The 18,952-nt window shown below is 45.4% G+C and overlaps 1 long non-coding RNA gene across 2 annotated transcripts; it reads left to right on the forward strand.

Annotated features, from left to right (window-relative positions):
• Positions 1–23: 23 nt before the first annotated feature.
• On the forward strand, positions 24–18,718 carry LOC133760917 (uncharacterized). Of its 2 annotated transcripts, none has more exons than XR_009866020.1 (3): positions 24–510; positions 3,533–3,630; positions 17,997–18,718. It is a non-coding gene; the product is annotated as an uncharacterized LOC133760917 (long non-coding RNA). The 2 variants fall into 2 exon arrangements; XR_009866021.1 differs by having other exon boundaries at positions 3,533–3,617.
• Positions 18,719–18,952: the final 234 nt, after the last annotated feature.

An 18,952-nucleotide genomic window follows, 5' to 3' on the forward strand; every position in this document is an offset into this window, starting at 1 on the left:
GTCAGTGCCGCGGAGCTTTAGCGCAACAGGCGCTAGCCTTTAAAAGCCAGAGGCCGTGGCCGTGGCAGCCTGTCGGCCTTTGACGGGCCGTGCTGCTGAGCTCGGCCTCAGCTGTGGTGCGGGGCGAGGGGCGAGGGGCGGAACACGTTGGACGGGCCGGAGGCCGCGGCTGTGGCTGCCCCGGCGAGCGTCCCCTCCGAAGCTTCTGCAGCGTGATCGGACGCCAGGGCCTCGCGGTTCTTGGTGCTGTGCGAGGCACCTTCTGCTGTTTGGCTGTGGCTCAGGGGAGCAGTAAGCCGAGTCTTTGGGTTTTTTTTTTTTTTAACCGGAGGTCTACCAGAAATAGGCTGAGAAGACCCTGTGAGGAGGAGACTCACCATGCGGCTAATTTCCACTACTTAGGGTGATTCCGGGACGCTGCTACAAAGCCGAAAACCGGTCACCTCGGGAGCTTTTTGAAAAGCCACACCTCAGCCCAGAGTCCGGAAGTGGGCCATAGGGCTGATTCTGGTGAGCGTCAGGTTGCGGAGCCAAGATCTCACCTGCAGTGTGGTGGCCCCTGAGAGCCTCACTTAGTGTCTTGGGTGAGCCGGGTGACAAATGCCCTCCCGGTAGAAGCTTTCAGAAAGGGTTGGCTTTTTATTTGGGAAACAGGTGTTTGGGCGTGAGACTCTTGCACTTCTATGGTCTTTATCTCTTGAGCTGGTCTAAGTCCCTAAACCACGTGAAAGCCTTGTTTATTTACTCACTCCAGAAGACTCGCCTCCTTGTTAGGTGTCAGTGTTTTAGATACCCTGCGATTACAGCAGAGAGCGAAAGAGGCTCTCCTGCCTTTAAAGAGTTCACGAGCTAATGGTGGAAGGTTTGGAAGGGTACTTCAGAAAGCTCTTGGGAAATGTGTATTATGAGAAAACCATGTGTGGATTGGAAATTTTTTGCACTAAACTGTCTCAGTTTCATTTTTCATGAACTTAAATTTTAAGTACCCTGATAACATGCGAGGTAAATGCCAGGAAGAAAAAGCAACTGGGGCAAAAGACAGAGATCGAGGGAGGCCTGTTGATAAGATGAAGGAGTCTCTCTTGCAGAACAGTGTTCAAAGTAGAGGAACAAATAGTGCAAAGGGCATGAGGCAAACGGATCCTTAGCTTATCAGAACAGCAATATATCAACTTGGCTGGAGTGCTTGAGCAGAGAGTAATGAGAGATGAGGAAAATTATTAAAGCAGCTAGCTTTTGTTCTCTAAAAGAATTTTGGAAAACTATTTCCCATCAAACATTGTAATTTGATTTTAAAAGAAGTTTAAATAATTGCAAAGGAATGGGCATGTAGCCTGGTGGTGAAGATACTGTTTAAGATACACAAGGCCCCTGTATCAGATAACTGGGTTTGAGGCCTCGCTCAGTCTCCTAACTCCAGCTTTCTGCTACTGCAGATGCTGGGAGGCAGTGGTAATAGCTCAGGTGGATGGGTTCCTGGCCCCTGGCTTTGACCCAGTGCAGTCCTGGATATTGCAGGCATTTGGGAAGTGAACCTTCAGGTGGGAACTTGCACATCCTTGCCTGCTGTCTCTCTCTCTTGCCTCTCAAATAGCTGCAAAGTGTCAGTTCTGATATTTTAATTATTTCAGTTTATTATAATCCAATGGAAAAGTTTTTTTAAGTATTAAACATGACAAAGTCTTGAGAATGTCTTTTGATGAAGTAGCTGGGAGTCTTTTTTTTTTTTTTTCCCAAAAAAATTAGGTGACCGTGAGTTGCTAGGATGAAATAGGGTCCTGTATCAGTTCCATTTTTCGTTTTTATAGACTTCAGTACTGCATTAAAAGCTATGTATTTATACATACATGATGAATTTTATATATGTAAATGGTTTATATTTAACATAAATAAGTACCCCCCCCAGAAGCCCTCATACTCTAGTTTTAAGACCACCAAGTGAGATAGAAGCCTGCAGTAGGTTTTGAGCAAAGACACAAAATAGAGTTGTGAATAGAGTCCCTGTATCTGCTTAATCAGCTCTGGAGGGTCAGAGTGGAAGAAGGAATACCAGTTACTAATAGGTCAGGCAAATAATAATGATTGATTGGACCAGGCTGGTGACTGTGCAGGTGGTGAAAGATACAGAACAAATAATAAATACTTTTCCCTGGGACAAGTGTGATAAGGTGGGTTAAACCACCATTTAGAATGCCTGCACTCTCTAACACAGTGCCATGGGTGGAGTCCTCCCTCTTCCTATCCTGCTAATGTTCCTTCTGGAAGACAGTAGATGATGGCTTGAGTTCTTAGCTCCCTGTATCCACATGGGAGACACCAATGGAGTTCTGGAGGTCCTGGCTCTGGCCTGGCCCACTTCGCTGTTGGGAACATTTGAGGAGTGGATCAGCTAATGGAAGATCTCCCTCTCTGCATCTCTCTTTCTCACTGTCACTCTGCCTTTCAAATAAGTAAAAAAAAAAAAAAAAAAAAAAAAAAACTTTTCTCCAAATTCACTGCAAAATAAAATGGACTGAATTTCTCAACCGAAGATTTTGCTTCCATGAGTTTCTTTTTTAACCTCCTAATGTCTGCTACTGCTTGCCTTTATTAGGATATATTATAATAGTGTTTTGGGAAACTAATTTTTGGGGTGGAAACGACCAGCATGAAGTTCAGTTTGTTCTGAGAAGCCAGTGTCTGGAATTTAATTGTGATTAAATATTTTTGGACATTGAAATAGAATTCCAGTTACATCCTTGATTTGTAATAGGAGCCCAGATATCTTGTGAAAACATCTGTGAAATAAATCTAAAGACAGGCTGAGATATGAGATGCAGAAATGTGTCTAATGGATGGAGACTACATACTGTAGGGGTTGAATCTGCTCTGGAGCCAAAATGCTTGCTTTGAAGCCTTGTCCCACCACCTCTTTTTTTTTTTTTTTTTTTTTTGACAGAGTGGACAGTGAGAGAGAGAGAGAGAGAGAAAGGTCTTCCTTTACCGTTGGTTCACCCCACAATGGCAGCGCACTGCGCTGATCCAAAGCCAGGAGCCAGGTGCTCCTCCTGGTCTCCCATGCAGGTGCAGGGCCCAAACACTTGGGCCATCCTCCACTGCACTCCCGGGCCACAGCAGAGAGCTGAACTGGAAGAGGGGCAACCAGGAAAGGATCCGGTGCCCTGACCAGGACTAGAACCCGGTATGCCGGCGCCGCAGGCGGAGGCACTGGCCCCCACCACCTCTTAACTATCATTTGGGGCAACTTACTCAACTTGCCTGTTTCCTCAGTTATAAAGGGTGTTTGCTACTATTAGAACCAACCTTAATATTTTTGAAGTGCTAATAGCAGTACTTAGCACATGATTCACTGAATTGTCAACATAGACCCAAACTTACCTGGAAGGGAAAGCAAAGATGCTGCTGGGAGAGAGGGTCTTCAGAAGAATCATGTCAGGGGATGAACTGAACAGCAAGTGTAGATCAAAGCTATGTCCAGCCATTCTTTTGACCTAGTAGACTAGCTCCTGACCTTGTTTCCTGTTTGTGTCAGTTCTACTGTGAAAGAAACCCCTCCGAGATGGTGGTAACCGAAAGTGGAAGGAGCTTTCCAGTTGTCCAGAAAGAGAACCCTGGAGGTGAGTGGCCCAGGTAGGTGAGTGATGGTGAAAACACACTATGTCCATCAGTTGGGCACAAGAGGTTAGCAGCCTGTAAGGCAGTAGCCCAAGTGTAGCATGAAGATTTGCAAAGACCTCTTGGACAGAGCCACTCTAGTCAGCAGGAGCAGAAGAGTGCATAAGGGGCAGCAGAGGGATGCTGACCTCAGATTGGGAACATTTCTGTAAATGCACCATACTTGCATTCACCAATAAGTGAGGCCAGGAAATATAAAGGTGACATTTTTATCTTTAAAATTCATTTAGCATTTCATTTCACTTTGGCTTCCAAGTACTTTGTGGTCTGAACAAGATTGGCAACCCCTAGTAATGACAAAAGCAGGATACAGCATTCTGAGTCTAATTACAATCTATTGACTTTTCTGTGTTTGAAAGACCTTTCAGGTATGCATAGTAATTCTAGTAATAAACACAACACTTGAACATTGAAATGGTAGTTTACCATTTATAAAGTGCTTTCACACACATTAGCTCTTAAGCAGCAAGATACATTTCAATTTAGACAATAGACTTTGTTATGTAATAGCTGTCTGTTGTTAGACAATAAGGTTTTCCCTTTTTTTATTTTAAAGATTCATTTATTTAAAAGGCAGAGTAGGGGCCAGCACTGTGGCACAGTAGGTTAATCCACCCCCTGCTGTGCTGGCATTCCCACATGGGCACTGGTTCTAGTCCTGGCTGCTCCTCTTCTGATCCAGCTCTATGCTATGGCCTGAGAAAACAGTAGAAGATTACCCAAACACTTGGGTCCCTGCATCAGCATGGGAGACCAGGAAAAAGCTGGCTCCTGGCTTCAGATGTGGCCAGTTGGAGAGTGAACCAGTGGATGGAAGACCTTTCCCTCTGTCTCTCCCTCTCACTATCTGTAACTTCACCTCTCAAAATCTTTTTTTAAAAAAGGTTTTAAAATATTCATGTTTAAAAAAAAGGCAGAGTGACAAAGAAGAGGAAGAGACATAGACCTCTTTCATCCACTGGTTCATTACCCAAATGGCCAAAACAGCCAGGCTAAGTTGAAGCCAGAGCCAGGAATTCCATCCAGGTCTCCCATGGGGATGACAGGGGCCAAGTACTTGGGCCATCTTCTGCCATCCCAGGCACATTAGCAAGGAGCTGGATTGGAACAGCCAGGACTAAAAATAGTGCTATGATAGGGAATGCTGGCGTCATAAACTGCACCACAATGCCAACCCTTCCAATTTTTTGTTATTATAAACAATACTGTAATAAACATTGTAGTGAGTCATTCTTTATATGTCTATAGTTATTTCTTCTGAGTAGCCCTAAAAATAGAATTGCCGGTTCAAAGAGTATGCCCATCGCAAAAGTTTTTAATAGAGACTAAAACTCAAAGGTTTGCCTATTGGGTTATTATATAAGTTGTTTTGATGTATTTTGCTCCTATAGATAAAGGTAAAATTAGTAAGAATCTCTTTTTCTCTAAAGGTCTTTATGTTTATGTCTGTCCATCCCACTCATTCCTCAATCTACTCTGGCCTGGCTTCCACTGTCATCAGGCTCCCAAAACAAGTTTTGTTAAGTCATCGGTTACTTCCACATTTTTAGATCGAGTGGGCGTATTTGTTTCCCAAACTGTTACAGTTTGGACATGCAGTCCAAGCATGTCATCCCCAAAGTTCCCTGTGTGGGAGCCTTGGTCCTAGGGTAGCAGATATTGGGAGGTACTCAGACATTAACGAGGCGGGGCCTAGTGAAAGGCCACTTAGTCATAGCGGGTACTGCCCTCAGAGCAGAATACAGGAGAACCCTGGAGTGAGTTCTCGTGAGAGCAAGTTGTTATAAAGCCTGAGTCTGATCCCTGAATCCGTCTGACTTCTGTGTGGAGATGTGATCCTTCCTTCCTCCTGCATTTGCTCTGTCATCTGCCATGGGCCTTTGACAGAGCCTGCGCTGTGCTATTTGGACTTTTAGCCTCCAAAACTGTGAGGTTATAAATCTTTTTTCTTTATAAAATTAGCCTGCATCATTTATTTCATTGTAGTAACACAAAAAAGACTAAGAACTTAACTTGTCTTCCCAGAGGATTTAACACCCTTGGCCACTCACCCTTCTGGAATCACTTACTTCCTTGGGTCTTGTGATTACCACACTTAGTTTTGCACCTACCCTTGGGACTACTGTTTCTCTGTTACAGGCAGGATCAGAGGTCCCCAGGACAAACCTCAAGCTTATTGACTTGGTAGAAGAACTCATAGGATTTATAGTTGTGCTATGGATTACCAAAATGAATGCATAAATGGGGCCAGCATTATGGTATGGTAGGTTAAGGTGCTGCCTACTATGTCTGCATCCCAATCAGAATGCAAGTTCTAGTCTTGGCTGCCCGGCTTCCAATTCAACTCCCTGGTAATGCACCTGAGAAAGCAGTAGAAGATGGCCTGAATGCTTGCACTCCTGCCACGGACATGGGAGACTAGGTTGGAGTTAAGGGCTCCTGGTTTCAGTCTGGCCCAGCCCTAGCTGTTGCAGCCATTTGCAGAGTGAACCAGCAGGTGGAAGATTTCTCTCCCTCTCCCTCTCTCACTTCTTTGCCTTTCAAATAAATAAATCTTTTTTTTTTTTTAAAAGACAATAACAAAGGGAAAAGCACATGGATCAAAGTCCAGGTTAAAACAGGTTCAACTTTCCAGGTATCCCCTCCCACTGGAGCTGTGTGAGCATTAATTCCCCCAGCAATGATCTGTGAAAACAGGTATGGGAGCCAGCCTTGTGGCATAGAGGGTTAACTGGCCTGCAGGACTGGAATTTCATATGTGGAATGGTTCATGTTCCAGCTGCTCCACTTACAATCCAACTCTGATAATATGACTGGGAAACCAATGGAAGTTGGTCCAAATTCATGGGCCCCTGCCACCCACATGAGAGATGCAAATGATGCGCCTGGCTCCTGACTTTGGCCTGGCCCAACCCTGGCTGTTGCAGCCATTTGGGCGGCAAACCAGTGGATGGAAAGATTCTCTCTCTCTTTCTCTCTCTCTCTCTCTCTCTCATGCTACCTTTCAAATAAAGAAAGAAATCTTTAAAATGCACACAAACACACACATGAAATGTTGCTAACCAAGGAAGCTCACCAGAGCTCTTACATCCAGAGTTTTACTTGGGTCAGTCACATAAAAATATAACATAAATGACCTCAAATATTCAGAGCCCATGCCCCCAGAGGTCAAACCAGCGCAGTGTGGCCCAATAGCTCAGACATACAGAAATACTCTCTAATTTTTCCAAGAGTTAGCCAAGGGCTAAGCCTAAAGGCAATGTTTCTTTGGAATGTGTACATAGATTTATTAAATATTGGATTTTCTCCAATCCTGGCTCTAGATTTGTTTGTCTTCCAAATCAGTTTTCTTCCCCAGGCAAACTTCTCCATGACACTAATTCATTTACCATCACTGATAACTTCCAAGTTTATGTCTTCAGCCCAGTTCCATCCGTGTAGGCCTAGGCCCATTTTGCCAACTATTTAATGTCTCCACTCTTTGGGTATCCCAAAGGCCTTCAAATTCAGCATATCCAAGATGCACCTCTTTGTCTTCTTCCACATTCTGCATCTCAGTGCATGTGTTACCATTCACTTAATTCAACCAGGAAGACAGACATTGAGAAAGCAAATAAGCTGCTTTTACTGACAGATTGGATATAGGATGATGGGTCATCCTCAGAATTTACAACTTCTGACCCTTGTGTCCAATATATTAGCAGTCTTATCAATTTGACTTATTAAGTATTCATCTAGGGCCAGACATTTGGCACAGTAGTTGAACTCTGGTTGGGATGCCCACATTTTATATCAGAGTGCTTGGTTCAGTCTCAGCTCCTCTGCTTCTGATCCAGCTTCCTGATAATGCAGCAGATGATGGCTCAATTACTTGGGTCCCTACCACCCACATGGGGGACCTGGATTGAGTTCTAGGCCCTTGGCTTCCTCCCGGTCAAGCCCTGACTCTTTCGAACATTTGGAAAGTGAAGAAGCAGATAAAAGATCTCTCTGTGTTTGTCTCTCTGCCTTTCAAAAACTGAAAATAAGTAAATAAACAATACTGTCTAAACCCATCCATTTGTCACCATTTCCACTGTCACTACCCTAAATCAACTTACCACCTTCAAAATATCACCACTGTCATCTCTATTTGCACTCTGACTCCCCTGAAATCTATTATCTAAGCTACAATAATAGTGATTTTTTTCAAAGGATAATTGTTCCCTGCTCCTCCAACAACCAATCCTATGTCTTCCCATTACTATTAAGATGAAGAGAAAAATCCTTAAGGGCTTGAAAGGTCTTATATCACCTGGTCTGAGCAGCCTCTCCGGCCACACCATATCCTATTTTCCCCTTGCTTTCTATATTCTAGCTATACTGGCCTTTAGTTTCCTTGCTGTAGCACGCTCTTTCCTTGCCTCAGGGATTTTGCACATGCTCTCCTCTAGCTGGAATGACCATTTCCCCAACATGGCCACCTACTTTACAGAATTAATTGCTATTCAAACTTGAGGTCTCAGCTCAAGCAGTACTTTCCCAGTAAGCTCCAATCTAGATCAGTTTTCTTTGTCAGATGTTCTCATAGATCTTGTTGCTTTCCCTCGGGGCTGTTTAGTAAAGCAATATACTGTAGTGGTTAAGAGCAGGTGCCACACTGGGTTTGAGCTCCAGCTCTGTCCACCAGCTATGTGCCTTTGAACAATTTATTTAATCTCTCTCTGCCTCCATTTCTTAGTGTATACCCATGTAAGTAAGAATAATAGTTAACAGTTACCCACTCTATACATATTGTAGTACAAATAAGTTACCTAATGATTACTGCATTAAAGTGTTTAGAACAAGGCCAACCCATAGATGCACATAGTATATCCTTTTATCATTAATATAAATTTGTAATGATGCATTCTTTAGTGTTACTATCTGATTAATCTTTATTTCTGTTATTAAAATTCATGAGAACAGAGTTGACACCTGCTTTTCCTGAGCATTTTATTACAGTGCTCAATGTATAGGTGCTTACTAAATATTCAACATGGGTGGGCATTTGGCACAGCAGTGAAGCTACTCCTTGGAATGTTGGAATCCTGTATCAGTGCCTGGGTTTGAGTCTCAGGTCTGTTCTCCATTTTAGCTTCCATCAATATGCACCCTGGGAGACAGCAGGGAATAGCTAAGTTTCTTAGGTCCCTGTCACCCACATGGGGGACCCAGATTGGGTTCCAGGCTCCTGATTTTGGTCTGACCCAGCCCTGGCTATCAATGAACATTTGGGGAGTAAACCAACAGATAGGAGAACTCTCTGTATCTGTTTGCCTGTCTGTCTGTCTCTGTCTCTCTCTCTCTCTCTCTCCACATTAAAAAAAAAAAAATTGGGGGGAAGCTGGTGTTGAGGCACAGTAGTCTAAGCCACTGCATGCAACACCAGCATCCCATGTGGACATTGGTTCAAGTCCTGACTGCTTCACTTCCCATCTAGCTCCCTGCTAATGCACCTGGGAAAGCAGCAGAGGATGGCCCGAGTGCTTGGCCCCTGCATCTACACGGGAGACCTACATGAAGCTCCTGATTCCTGGTTTCAGCCTGGCCCAACCCTGGCCATTGCAATCACTTAGGGAGTGAACCAACACATGGAAGATCTCTCTCTCTCTCCCCTGCCCTGTCTAGCTCTAGCTCTGTCTCTCTTTATCTCTGTAACTCTGCCATTCAAATTTTTTTTAAAAAATGAAATATTTTTTAAGATTTATTTTATTTATTTGAGAGGTAGAGTTACAGAGAGGGGTAGAGACACAGTGAGAAAGGTCTTCCATCTGCTGATTCACTCCTCAGATCGCCACAACAGCCAGAACCGTGCCAGGAGTCAGGAGCTTCTCCCTGGTCTCCCACGTGGGTGCAGGGGCCCAAGGACTTGGGCCATCTTCTACTGCTTTCCCAGGCCGTAGCAGAGAGCTGGATCGGAAGAGGAGCAACCCATATGGGATGCCGGCGCTTCAGGTCAGGGCTTTAACCCACTTCACCACTGTGCCAGCCCTGAAATGAATCTTTTTTAAAAACTGTGGTACTGGGGCCGGCGCCGTGGCTCACTTGGTTAATCTTCCACCTTGCGGTGCCAGCATCCCATATGGGCGCCGGGTTCTAGTCCTGGTTGCTCCTCTTCTGGTCCAGCTCTCTGCTGTGGCCCCAGAGGGCAGTGGAGGATGGCCCAAATGCTTGGGCGCCTGCACCCGTGTCGGAGACCAGGAAGAAGTACCTGGCTCCTGGCTTTGGATCGGCGAAGCGCCAGCTGTGGCGGCCATTTAGGGGGTGAACCAATGGAGGGAAAACCTTTCTCTCTGTCTCTCTCTGTATATCTATATCTCTACCTGTTAAATAAATAATTTTTTAAAAATTAAAAAAACTGTGGAACATATGGATGCCAGTTCGAGTCCCAGCTGCTCCACTTCCAGTCCAGCTCTCTGCTATGGCCTGGGAAAGCAGTGAAAGGTGGCCCAAGTGCTTGGGCCCCTGTACCCACTCTCTACTCTCCCTCTCCCTCTCCCTCTCCCTCTCCCTCTCCCTCTCCCTCTCCCTCTCCCTCTCCCTCTCCCTCTCCCCTTCCCTCCGTCTCTCCCTCTCCCTCTCTCTCTCTTAACCTGCCTCTCAAAATAAATAAATTGATCTTTTAAAAATAAAATAAATAAAATTTTTATGCATTTATTTGAGAGGCAGAGACAGAAAGACTGAGTTCCCTTCCACTGGTTCACTCCTCAAATGCCTGCAAGGGCTGGGTCTAAGTTGGGCTGAAGCCAGAGGCCAGAAATGCAATCCCAGCCTCCCATGTTGGTGGCAGGGGACCAGTTTACTTGAGCCATCACCACTGCCTCCCAGGATACACATCAGCAGGAAGCTGAAATCAGGAGTTGGATATCAAATCCAGGCGTTCTGTCTGACATGAGATACTGGCATCTCAACTGCTAGGCTAACCAACCATCCCAGATGTGAGATTTCTGAGGTAATAATTGAACCAGTGCCCAAAGATATGAGAACATTGTTAAATAATATATACGACTCAGGGGTACAACAGATTGGTTACACCCTAGAGTGTAATTCAGTAAGAGATTGATGCAGGGATGGATATTATGGCACAGCAGGTTAAGCCACCACTTGGAACATTCACATCCCTATTGGAGTGCTTGATACTGCACTTCTGATCCAGTTTTCTACTATTGCATCCTGGGAGGCAGCACAGGATGGCTCAAGAGTTTGGGCTCCTGCCACCCACATAGGAGATCCCAGTGGAGTTCCAAACTCTGGGTTTCAGCCTGGCCTTTGTGGGCATTTGGGAAGTGAGGCAGCAGATGGGATCTCCTCTCTTTCTCTTCTTTCAAATAGGTGAAAAGAAATAAATAGACAATTAAGAAAAAAAAAAAAAGGCGGGATCAGTGCATTGCTTTTCATATTTGTGGAACCCTAAGATTTCCTGTTTTAATGTGTATGTTATTGGGAGGTCATTCATTGCTTACAATACCAACTTGCACCTTAACTATGCCTACATTTTGGGAAATTCAGGTAGCTATCCTAAAAAAGGATGAAAGATAGTACCAAGGTTGAATAAGAAGAAGGAAATAGGAGCCAGTTCTGTGGCATAGCGGGTAAAGCTGCTGCCTACAGTGCCGGCATCCCATATGGATGCCGGTTCGAGTCCCGGCTGCTCCATTTCTGATCTGGTTATCTGCTATGGCCTGGGAAAGCAGTGGAAGATGGCTGAAGTCCTTGGGCCCCTGCACCCACGTGGGATACATGGAAGAAGCTGCTGGCTCCTGGCTTCGGATCAGCCCTCCTCCAGCTGTTGTGGCCATTTGGGAAGTGAACCAGTAGATGGAAGACTTTCTCTCTCTCTCTCTCTCTCTCTCTGCCTCTGCCTCTCTGTAACTCTGCCTTTCAAATAAATAAATATTTAAGAAGAAGGAGGAGAAGAAGAAAGAAATAATAGAATTGGAATTTCCCTGTATACAAAATTTTTATTTTTGAGGGGCTATAAGGAAGATCCAAACCAAAGGACGCCTCTTGGAGCCAGTGCTATGGCATGGCGAGTAAAGCCACCACCTGTAACACCAGCATCCCATATGGATGCTGGTTCCTGTCCTGGCTGCTCCACTTCTGGTCCATCTCCCTGCTAATGGCCTGGGAAAGCAGCAAGTACTTGGGCCTTGCACCCACATGGGAGACCTGGAGGAAGCTCTTGGCTCCTGGATTAGGCCTGGCCCAGCCCTGGCTGTTGTGGCCATCTGGGGAGTGAACCAGCAGATGGAAGAGCTCTCTCTCTCTCTCTTTCTCTGTAACTCTTACCTTCAAATAAATAAATAAATCTTTTTCACAAAAACTAAACAAAGGCTACCTCCTGGCCCACTATAAAACACCACAAGAGAAATCCTAGTGGGTTTCACATGAAGAACAAATATGATTTGTTTTTTCAATTTTTCATTTTATTTGAAAGGCAGAGAGAGAGCAAGCGAGCGAGCAATCTTTCATCTGTTGATTCACTCTCCAGATGCCTGCACCAGCCAGGGTTGGGCCAGGCCAAAGCCAGAAGCCCAGAATTCTACCCAGGTCTTCCATATGGGTGACAGGGACGCAAGTACTTGAGCCACGTTTATTGTCTCCCAGGGAGCACATTAACAGGAAACTAGAATGGAGAACAGAGCTGGGACTTACACCTGGGCACTCAGATACAGGAAGAGAACATTCCATGTAGCAGCTTAACCGCTGTGCCAAACACCCACCTGCTATTGCTTTTTGGACATCCAACTAGCTGAGGAGTGGCTGGGAAATGTAGTCTTTAGGGAGGAAAATGAGCTGGCTTAGTAAATACATTGAATTGCCTTTGCCAGGTAGAATTTTGTGGTGAAGGATGGAGAATCAAGTACAAAAAAACCTGAGCTCCAAATTCCAGACATAATAAACTGAAAATTAAGGAAGTTGTTTTTAAATATTGCTATATTGCTCTTTTAAAAGATTTATTTTATTTCCTCGAAAGGCAGCATTACAGAGCAAGAGAGGGAGAGAGAGAGAGGGAGAGGGAGAGGGAGAGGGAGAGGGAGAGGGAGAATCTTCCATCAGCTGGTTCACTGCCTGGCTGGGCCAGGCAGAAGCCAGAAGTCAGGAACTCCATCTGGGTCTTTAACGTGGGTGGCAGGGGCCAAAGCTCTGTGCCACCTTCTATTGCTTCTGCAGGTACATTAGCAAAGCATCGGAAGTGGAACAGCTGGGTCTCAAACCAACACTCATATGGGATGCCTGTGTTGCAGGTGGCAGCTTAACCCACAGTGCCATAATGCCATCTCCTGCTTTTTATATATTTATTTTTTATTATTATTTTTGACAGATAGAGTTAGACAGTGAGAGAGAGAGACAGAGAGAAAGGTCTTCCCTCCATTGGTTCACCCCCCCAAATGGCCGCTACGGCTGGAACTATGCTGATCCAAAGCTCAGAGCCAGGTGCCTCCTCCCAGTCTCCCATGCGGGTGCAGGAGCCCAAGCACCTGGGCCATCCTCCACTGCCCTCCGGGGCCACAGCAGAGAGCTGGACTGGAAGAGGAGCAACCAGGACCAGAACCCGGCGCCCATATGGGATGCCGGCACCACAGGCGGAGGATTAACCAAGTGAGCCACGGCACCGGCCCCTCCTAGTTTATTTTTTAAAAAATTATTTATGTATTTGAAAGAGAGGCAGACAAAGAGACAAAGACAGAAAGACGGAGAGTGATTTTCCTTCTGTTGTTTCACTCCCCAGATGCCTGCTATAGCAGTGGACAGAATAGGTTGAAGCTGGGAGTTCAGGTCTCCCATGGGGATGGCAGAGCTCCAACTACATGAGCATCACCTGCTGCATCACAGAGTATGCATTAGCAGGAAGTGGGAATCAGAAGCAAACCCACTAGAACCCACGCATTCTAATATGAGATGATGAGTTCCAAGTGCAACTGTTTAAAAAAATATATTTATTTGAAAGGCAGAGTTACAGAGAGAGAGAGAGAGAGAGAGAGAGAGAGAGAGCGAGTTTCCATTCACTGGTTCTCTCCCCAAATGGTAACAATGGCCAGAACTATAGGATGGAGTCTGGAACTCCATCTGGGTCTCCCTTGTGGATGTATCGGCCCAAGGACTTGGGCCATCTTCTTCGGCTTTTCCAGGAATATTAACAGGGAGCTGGATCAGAAGTGGAGCAGCTGGATGCGTATATGGGATGCCAGTGTCACAGGCTCCCCATGTGGTGTCTCCACTGCTGTACCAAACTTCAACTCCCTATTATGCTTTCTTAAAATAGAGTTCAGGCCGGCTCCATGGCTTAACAGGCTAATCCTCCGCCTTGCGGTGCCGGCACACCGGGCTATCCCAGTTGCCCCTCTTCCAGGCCAGCTCTCTGCTATGGCCCGGGAAGGCAGTGGAGGATGGCCCAAATCCTTGGGCCCTGCACCCACAAGGAAGACCAGGAGAAGCACCTGGCTCCTGGCTTCCGATCAGCGAGATGCGCCGGCCGCAGCGGCCATTGGAGGGTGAACCAATGGAAAAGGAAGACCTTTCTCTCTGTCTCTCTCTCTCACTATCCACTCTGCCTGTCAAAAAAAAAAAAAAGTAGAGTTCAACAGGGGCAGTTCCCTACTAGTGAACACCCCGCACCCCGGGTACAGCAGGTGATGGCTCTAGTATTGGGTCCCTGCCATGTACATGCGGAACCCACATTGAGTTCCTCACTTTAGCCTGGCCCAGCCCTGGCTGTTGCAGGCATTTGGAACTGAGCTAGCAAATGCAAGCTCTCATCTCTGTCTTTCTGTTTCCTTCACTGTCTACTTGCCTTTAAAATAAATGAAAATAAATAAGTAATTTTTTTAAAAATTAGAAGTTACAATTTTTTTAAAAGATTTATTTATTTATTCGAAAGAGTTACACAGAGAAGGAGAGGCAGGGTGGGGTGGGGGTCTTCTATCCACTGGTTTACTCCCCTATTGGTCGCAATGGCTGGAGGCTGTGCCAATCCAAAGCCAGGAGCCAGGAGCTTCAAGATTTATTTATTCATTTAAAAGTCAGTGTTAAGAGAGAGGGAGAGACAGAGAGAGATCTTCCATCTGCTGGTTCACTCCCCAGATGGCTGCAATGGCCAGATCTGTGCCGATCTGAAACCGGGAGCCAGGAACTTCCTCCAGGTCTCCCACACAGGTTCAGGGGCCCAAGGACTTGGTCCATCTTCTATTGCTTTCCCAGGCCATAGTAGAGAGCTGGATCGGAAATGGAACAGCCAGGATACGAACCGGTGCCCATATGGGATGCTGGCACTGTAGGCTGTGGCTTTACCTGCTACGCCACTGCACTGGCCCAGAAGTTGCATTTTGAAGTGTAATATGTTTATTATTAAAAAAAATATATCTTGGTGGGACTGGTGCTGTGGTGTAACTGGTAAAGCTGCCGCCTGCAGTACCTATATCCTATATGGGTGCTGGCTCATGTCTTGGCTGCTCCTCTTCTGATCCAGCTCTCTGCTGATGGCCTGGGAAAGCAGTAGAAGATGGCCCAAGTCCCTGGGCCCCTGTACCCACGTAGGAGACTTGAAGAAGCTGCTGGCTCCTAGCTTCGGATCGGCTCAGCTCTGGCCATTGTGGCCATCTGAGGAGCAAATCAGTGGATGGAAGACCTTTCTCTTTGTCTCTCCCTTTCTGTCTGTAACTCTGCTTCTCAAGTAAATAAATCTTAAAAAAAAAAAAAAAAAAAAAAAAACCTTGTGGGACAGTGCTGTGGCGTAGTGGGTAAAGCTGCTGCCTGCATCCCATATGGGCGCTGGTTTTAATCCTGGCTGCTCTTCTTCTGAACCAGCTCTCTGCTATGGCCTGGAAAAGCAGCCGAAGATGGCTCAATTGCTGGGGTCCCTGCACCCATGTGGGAGACCCAGAAGAAGCTCCTGGATCCTGACTTTGGATCAGCCCAGCTCCGGCTGTTGTGGCCACTTGGGGAGTGACCCAGCAGATGGTTCTCCCTCTCTCTCTTTCTGACTCTGCCTCTCTATAACTCTGCCTTTCAAATAAATATTTGTTAAAAACTTGTTTACATAGAAAAAATGTAAAAGTTAAAATAAGGTGATTCTGTGAGCAGTGATCACCACTATTAACATATTGGTGTGTATCTTTTTAAAAATATACATGTGTTTTCAAATTATATGTTTTTGGTTTTGTTTTTAATTTTAAAAGAATATTTTTTATTTATTTGAAAGAGAGAGTGATAAGAGAGACATCTTCCACCCACTGTTCTACTGCCCAAATGGCCACAAGCCAGGAGTCAGGAGCTTCATCCAGGTCTCCCACATGGGTGCAGGGGCCAAGCATTGGGGCCATCTTCTGCTGCTTTCCCAGCTGCATTAGCAGTGAGCGGGATTGGAAGTGGAGCAGCCAGGACTTGAATCGACACCTATATAAGATGCCAGTGCTGTAGGCAGCAGCTTAACCTGCTATGCCAAACCGATGGCCCCCTGTTGTGTTTTCTGTTTGTTTGAATTGAAGAGTGAACTCCCATCTGCTAGTTCACTTCCCAAATACCTATAATGCCTGGGACTGAGTGAGGCCTGGCCCAATCCATGAGCCAGGAATTCAGTGCAGGTCTCCCACATGGGTGACAGGAACTCATCCACTGCCGCTTCCCAGGGTCTGCATTTTCCGGAAGTGGGAGTCAGGAACTGGGGGTAGTTGAGCCCAGGTGCTCTGACACGTGATACAGTCATCTGAACTGCTAGGCCAGACACTTACCCCAAACACATACCTTTTCACTGGGTCATACAGTGTGCTATGGCTTACATGTTGTCACATGTTGGTCCCCTAAGAGTTCAAGTGCTAGAAGCTTGGTCCCCAGTATGGAAAGATCGAGGTAAGGAAAACTTTAAGAGGCAAGGCCTGGTGGAAGGAGGTTAGGTCATAGGGCTCCATCCTCATGGATATTCATTCTGTCTTTCAGGAGTTGGTCGTATCTTGTGGGACTGAATCAGTTCCCATGAGAATGGGTGGGTATAGAGTGAGCCACCCTATGTGCATGCTCCTTCCCCCCATGGCTGGTTTCCTTCTTGCTTCTCTGCTGTGATGTGACAAAGCCCGAGGCTCTCACCAGGATGCTGCCAGAATCATGAGCAAAATAAACCTCTTCACAACTAACCCAGTCTCAGGCACTATGATATAGAAACATAAAGGAGATGACACTGTGTATTGTTTTCATTTAATACAAATATCTTCCCAAGTCAGTATCATTCAATACTTTTCATCCTTTTAAATTTTATTTTTTAATAAATAAAATATTTACATGATTAAAATTAAAAACAGCATGCAAAAGTATATTTAAGGATGTTTTGTTCCTATCCTTGTCCCTTAAATCTCATTCCCATCAATCTCTATCATAATCTTTTCATTAGTTTCTGCTTTATTCTTGCTGTGTTGTATTGTGTTGATTTCTGGGGTAGGGGGAGAGTATGCATATTCATATTTCTCTTTTCTTTATGCAAAAGACATCATATCATCTGGTAGTTTACACTTTTCACTCCTTACTAATACATAGAAATCTCCCCCCCCTTTTTTTTAAATATTTGTTTATTTATTCAAAAATCAGAGTTACAGAGGGAGAGAGAAAGAGCAAGATCTTCTCTCTGCTAGTTCATTCCCTAGATGGCTGCAAGAGCAAGGGCTGGACCAGGCCAAAGCCAGAAGCCAGGAGTTTCTTCTAGATCTCCCACATGGACACAGGGGCCCAAGTACCTGGACCATCTTTTGCTGCTTTTCCCAGACCATTAGTTGGGAGCTGGATCAGAAGTGGGGCAGCTGGGACACAAACTGGCGCCCATAAGGGCTGCTGACCATTCAGGGGGAGGCTTTCTTCATTATGCCACAGTGCCAGCCCACCTTGTTGTTTTTAAGGTTACATGATATTCCATTGCGTAAATTTTTTAAAACAAAGATCAAATTTCAATAAAACAAAAACCAAATAAACTTAGTTGTATAACAGGTCATATCACCTCAGAGAAAATTAATTTAATAATTTTGAGCATAGATTTTTCACAGTGAACATGTAGTGCAATATGACTGGATTATAAAAGCTACAAGGAAATATTAAAATTTCACTTAGACTTGTTTTTGGTAGTGATGTTGGTGTTTCAACTCTGAAACTCTTGTTTGACACAGGGAAGAGCAAATGATTGGTAGTGAGAATTGGAGTTTCCACTGTGGGAGGAGAAAATATACATTTTTAATGGGGAAGGTGAGAAAAGACCTCATGGCGTTGCATTTGAACTGGAGGAGTCAGTGCTAACTTACGGTTTCCATTTTGTTTCTAAGAGAATTTCTTTTGTCCACTGAAATGACACGGAGCATTGACAACCTAGAAAAGTCTCTAAATATTTTCTACTCTCAAGAACGAGAACCCTTTAGAGAAGTAGTGGAGTCCAGATGTGAAGCAGAGAAAAGAGCCACGCAAGCCTGCACTGTTTGGTTCTGAGGTTGCATCACGGACAAAGGAGCTGAGGAAGGATCAATATGCACATCAAAAGCATAATGATGGTAAAAGTTTAGTGCACACTTGTTTCTCCAATTTGTTGTCCCAGGAGTTCACTGTAAGAGGGAACTTCCAAAAGAGTGTGGACAAATCCCTGACATTGGGCTGGTGGAAACAACTAGATATTTATTGGAATGCGTAGAGCAAGAGGCCCAGCAGCTGTCACCTACCTAATTTCTGTATTCCCCGAGGAAGTCAGGGCAGTGCCTCTTAGGGTTCTGAGGAGTGAGCACTGCCTGAGGAGCTCTGTGCAGGCTTTGGTTGGTCCACAGTGCATGTGACCTTCCTTTGGTCTCTGAGAGGGGCCAGCGTGTTTCCCTCTGGCTCTGCAGGCCTGCATTTCAGCGCCACCCCCTTATATGTCAATCCAGCATGCCCGTGTTGTCTGTTGTATCTGGTGTGCCTCAGTCTGCAGCCCCTCCCCTATCACCTGCCTGCCTGGCTGCGCCCAGGTGGGGAAAGGGTCTGCGGAGTCCAACAGCTCTGTAAATAAATGTTAAATGATTTCCACTGGTATCCGTCTAGATCCTGATTCACACCTTTTAAAGTAACTGGTGCCATTCACAAAAATCAGCTCCCTGGAGGGTATGAATGCACCTGAAAGACCAAACTATTAAACATGTAAGGGGGGGCCATTGTGGTGCAGTGTATTAGGCCTCCACTTGGGACACTCACATCCCACTTCCAAGTACCTGTTCAAGTCCCTGCTGATCCACTTCTGATCCAAGTCCCTGCTGGT

Source organism: Lepus europaeus, chromosome 5, assembly GCF_033115175.1.
Source record: "Lepus europaeus isolate LE1 chromosome 5, mLepTim1.pri, whole genome shotgun sequence".
Lineage (NCBI taxonomy): Eukaryota > Metazoa > Chordata > Mammalia > Lagomorpha > Leporidae > Lepus > Lepus europaeus.